The sequence below is a fragment of the Arachis ipaensis genome, chromosome B10, assembly GCF_000816755.2.
Source record: "Arachis ipaensis cultivar K30076 chromosome B10, Araip1.1, whole genome shotgun sequence".
Classification (NCBI taxonomy): domain Eukaryota; kingdom Viridiplantae; phylum Streptophyta; class Magnoliopsida; order Fabales; family Fabaceae; genus Arachis; species Arachis ipaensis.
Window position 1 is genome coordinate 57568715 of NC_029794.2, and position 6059 is coordinate 57574773.

The following is a 6059-nucleotide window of genomic DNA, read 5'->3' on the forward strand; positions in this document are numbered from 1 at the left end:
ATGTACCACATGACAAGTTATTTTGATTAATCAAATCCATCTAAATTCGAATCCTCTTTTCTCGATTCATGTGTAAAGACTCTCTTACAAAGATTTCTAACCGTTGGTCTCTGTTGTGACTAGGATAAGATAAAAATGGATGTTCATTTATGGACAACTCATTTTCTATGTTGAAAGGATCAAGTCCTTAGGATAAAACAAAATAAATGTGGTTTGAAAAACAAATCTATGTATGCTTATAAAAGCATGATCTGAGACAAGGAAATACACATAATACAAAATACAAAATCTTCTCTCTCTACGTACAAAGTTCTTTTATCTTTTCTCTTCATATACTACAACATATAATATTAGTAGATATATTAATCATCCTTATTATATTGAGATAGTAATCATTGTGAATATTATTATTAAAGCTATCTAATTATATTACATTATTTTATAATTACATTTTCCTTATTTATTTTGTTGTTTTACAACACGTTATCAGCACGAGACTCTGATCAAATTTTTAGGAAGACTCAGGTAACAAATTTTTATTATGTCGAAGCTCTCTCATCTTGAATTCAATACTCTTGATATATCTGAAAATAATTATTTATCATGGATACTAGATACTGAAATTCATCTTGATTTAATGAATTTTGGAGATACCATTAAGGCTGAAAATAATGCATCCCAGAAGGATAAAACCAAAGCCATTATTTTTTTTCATTGTCATCTTGACGAAGGATTGAAAAATGAATATCTCACATTAAAAGATCCTGCAAATCTTTGGAAAGACCTTGAAGAAAGGTATAATCATTAGAAAACGGTGATACTTCCTCAAGCCCGATATGAATGGACGCACTTGCGTTTACAAGATTTTAAATCTATAAATGAATATAATTCTGCAATGTTTCGAATCACCTCACAAATAAAATTATGTGGGGAAAAGATAACTGATCATGATATGTTGGAGAAAACTTTCTCAACCTTCCATGCCTTGAATGTGCTCCTGCAGCAGCAGTATCGAGAAAAATGGTTTAAAAAATATTCTGAGTTAATTTCTTGCCTTCTTGTTGCTAAACGCAACAATGAGTTGCTTTTAAAGAATCATGAAGCGCGCCCAGCTGGCGCCGCCCCATTTCCTGAAGTAAATGCGACAAATTACCTCAGAAGAGGTAAATGGCAAGGTTTTAATAACAAGAAAAATTATGGAAGGAAAAGGAATTATATTCAAAAGAGAGGATCTCACCAGAAGTGGGATAAAGAAAGAAATATCGGGCAGAGTAAATCAATAGAGGATAAGTGTTTCCGTTGTGGTGGAAAGGGTCATTGGTCACGTACCTGTCGTACCCCAAGGCACCTGGTCGATCTTTACCAGGCATCTTTGAAAAAGGATGACGAAGGAAAGGAAACAAATTTTGTTTCAAATGATACTGAAAATTCCACCACTCATTATGATGTATCTGATTTCTTTGAGGACCCTGAAGGAAATATTGGTCATTTGATCAATGATGGAATAGTTTAATATGTGGGATTGTGAAGTATCTATGTAAATAAATAATATAAAGAACTTATTGTTAAGTTTTATTTTCTATGTATTTAAGTTTCAAATGTGATGTATATAAATAATGAAATATTAATATTTATGAATTTTGAAATTATTAAATGTGTCAAATTTTAAAATTAAATTTTAGTATATGACATTATTTTGAACAGTGTTTCTTAGAAAAATAATTTCGATCAAGTATTCAATTTAACTGTGCATACTATTCATTTTTATTATTTGTCTTTGAAGAAAATGACAAGGATATATAATGAAGATGTATGCCTTGCGGATAGTGCAAGTTCGCACACCATTCTCAAAAGTGATATATATTTTACCCATCTTGTGCCAAAAGAGAAATATGTTAATACTATTATTACTATTATTGGTGGAACAAAATTTATAATAAATAATGCACTATTATCTACCAAGTCCCTGAGGAACTTGTTGAGTTTCAAAGATATTCGCCAAAATGGATATCATGTTGAGACAATGAATGAGGAAAATCATGAGTATTTATGTATCACAACTCATGATTCAAATAAGAAAGTTATATTAGAAAAATTACCCTCACTTTCATCTGGGTTATATTATACCAAGATTAGTGCAATTGAATCACATGCCACTATAAACCAGAAGTTTACTAACCCAAATGAATTCATAACTTGGCACGACCGATTGGATCATCCGAGAACAACCATGATGCGGAGAATTATTGAAAACTCTCATGGACATTCACTAAAGAACCAGAAGATTCTTAAAACTAGTGAATTTTATTGTGCTGCATGTTCTCAAGGGAAGTTAATTTTAAGGCCATCACCAGTAAAGATTGGATTTAAATCCCCTGAATTCCTAGAAAGGATTCAAGGTGATATATGTGGACATATTCATCCACCATGTGGATCTTTTAGATATTTTATGGTCCTAATATACGCATCTTCGAGATGGTCACATGTGTGCTTATTATCTTCTCGCAACCTGGCGTTTGCGAGATTACTGGCTCAAATCATTCGATTAAAAGCACAATTTCCAGAAAATCCAATCAAAGCAATTTGTCTTGATAATACTGGTAAATTTACTTCCCAAGCTTTTTTTGCTTATTGTATGGCTAATGGAATAAGTGTTGAACATCCAGTAGCTTATGTTCACACACAAAATGGGTTAGCAGAATCACTTATTAAACGCCTCCAATTAATTGCTAGACCCTTATTTATGAGAACAAATCTCCCAACGTCGGTTTGGGGCATGCTATTTTACATGCCGCAACATTTATTCGTTTGAGGCCAACGAGTTACCATCAATTCTCTCCTATGCAATTAGCTTTTGGCCAGCAGCCAAATATTTCCCATTTAAGAATATTTAGGTGTGTGATATATGTTCCCATTGCACCACCTAATCGCACCAAAAATGGGACCCCAAAGAAAATTAGGGATATATGTTGGATATGATTCTTCCGCTATAGTGAGGTATCTTGAAATACAAACTGGAGATGTATTTAAAGCCCGGTTTGCAGATTGTCATTTTGATGAATCAAAATTTCTAACATTAGGGGGAGAGAATAAGCTTCCTGAAAAAGAACTTAATTGGAATGCATCATCCTTGATGCATTTAGATCCTCGATCAGGGCAATGTGAACTAGAAGTTCAAAAGATTATACATTTGCAAAGAATAGCAAATGAATTGCCTGATGCATTTTTTGATACAAAGAGGATAATGAAATCGTATATACCAGCGAAAAATGCCCAAATTTGAATTGATGTCCCAGTTGGACAAATTGCCACCGAAGCAAATACACGCCAGAAGCGTGGCAGGCCTGTCGGTTCCAAAGACAAAAATCCTCGAAAGAGAAAAGAGGTAAATACTATTCTTGTTGAAAAAGACATTGTAAAGACACCTGTAGTTGTCCAAAATTCTGATATAGTTTTAACGCCAAAAGACGTTCAGGTACCTGAAAATTATGAAAATGACGAGATCTCGATAAATTATGTCTTTACAGGAGAGAAATGGGACCGAAATAAGACAATTGTCAATGAAATATTTGCATATAATGTGGCATTAAATATCATGAATGAAAGTAAGGATCTTGAGCCAAGATCAGTTGAAGAATATCGACAAAGGAATGATTGGCTAAAATGGAAAGAAGCCATGAAGGATGAATTAGACTCACTTGCAAAATGTGAAGTCTTTGGACCTGTAGTCCGTACACCAGTAGATGTAAAACCTGTTGGATACCGATGGGTATTTGTGAGAAAACGAAATGAAAAAAATGAAGTTGTGCGCTACAAAGCCCGACTTATGGCACAAGGTTTTTCACAAAGGCCTGGTATAGATTTTGAAGAAACGTATTCCCCTGTAGTGGATGCGATAGCATTGCGTTATTTGGTTAGTTTATCTGCATATCATAAACTGCATATGCACTTAATGGATGTGGTAACAGCCTATTTATACGGCTCATTAGATCGGGATATCTATATGAAAGTCCCTGAAGGACTAAAGATATCTAAACCACCCAATAAATATTTACAAGGGTTATACTCAGTTAAATTGCAAAGATCTTTATACGGTCTAAAGCAATCTAGACGAATGTGATATAATCGTCTTACTGAGTATCTGGCCAAAAATGGATTCAGGAATGATGATATCTGTCCATGTATTTTCATAAAGAAATTTGCATCTGGATTCATTATAATTGCTGTATACGTTGATGATTTAAATATCATTGGGACTCTTGAAGAGATTCCAACAATTATAAAAACTCTAAAAGAAGAGTTTGAGATGAAAGATCTTAGAAAGACTAAGTTTTGTCTCGGCCTGCAGATCGAGCATATAAAAGGTGGGATCTTTATTAATCAAGCAACATACACATAAAAGATCATGAAGAGATTTTATATGGATAAGTCACATCCATTAAGTACCCCAATGATCGTAAGGTCTTTGGATGTGAAAAATGATCAATTCCGTCCTAAAGAAGAAAATGAAGATATCCTTGGTCCTGAAGTACCATATCTTAGTGCCATTGGAGCATTAATGTATCTTGCTAATAATACACGACCCGATATATCATTTGCTGTGAATTTACTAGCAAGATATAGTTCCTCTCCAACCAGAAGACATTGGAGTGGAATCAAACAAATCTTTCGATATCTTCATAGTACGGTTGATATGGGATTGTTTTATCCATATGGATCCAAGTCACAACTAATTGGCTATGTAGATGCTGGATGCTTGTCTGATCCACATAAAGGGAGATCTCAAACAGGATACTTATTCACATATGGTGGTATAGCTATATCATGGAGGTCCACGAAACAGACGATTGCAGCAACATCCTCTAATCATGCTGAAATAATAGCAATATATGAAGCTAGTCGCGAGTGTTTTTGGCTGAGAAATTTGATCCAATATATTCTGTCATCATGTGGACTGATTGATAAGAAGATAGCTCCAACTGTCCTGTTTGAAGATAATGCAGCATGTATTGCTCAGCTTAAAGGCGGATATATCAAAGGTGATAGAACAAAGCATATTTCTCCCAAATTCTTCTAAACTCATGATCTTCAAAATCAAGAGACAATTGATGTCCAACAGATCCGCTCAAGTGACAATCTGGCAGATTTATTTACAAAGTCATCCCAAAATCCTCCTTTGAAAAATTGGTAAATCAGATTGGGATGCGCCGATTTCGAGATATTAAATGATGTCGACAAGAGGGGAAAACTGTACTCTTTTTTTCTTAGTCAGGTTTTTTCTCATTGGATTTTTCTTGACAAGGTTTTTAATGAGGCAGTCTCTATCACAAAGGATATTGTACTCTTTTTCCTTCATTGAGGTTTTTCCCACTAGGTTTTCCTTTAGTAAGGTTTTAATGAGGCAATGATCCTAAATGGACATCCAAGGGGGAGTGTTGTGACTAGGATAAGATAAGAATGGATGTCCATTTATGGGCAACCCATTTTCTATGTTGAAAGGATCAAGTCCTTAGGATAAAGCAAAATAAATGTGGTTTGAAAAACAAACCTATGTATGCCTATAAAAGCATGATCTAAGACAAGAAAATACACATAATACAAAATACAAAATCTTTTTTCTCTACGTACAAAGTTCTTTTATCTTTTCTCTTCATATACTACAACATATAATATTAGTAGATATATTAATCATCCTTATTATATTGAGATAGTAATCATTGTGAATATTATTATTAAAACTATCTAATTATATTACATTATTTTTTAATTACATCTTTCTTATTTATTTAGTTGTTTTACAACAGTCTCTACTTTTTGTTAGAAAAAGTTGAAGTGGGACCTTTGGTGTTTGCCAGTGGAGATAGTCTAATAGTTGGGTCTAGGTGTATTTATAGATCAGATTGAGTTGAATTTAATTAGATTTCTCTTTAATTTTAAAAGGTTAACTGATTATTTTAGTCCAATCTAAAAGTAAATTGAAATAAATCAAGTTAAATCAGATCGATTTGATATAAAATTAGTATATATAAATTTGTAAATTTTATATTTTAGAATAATAC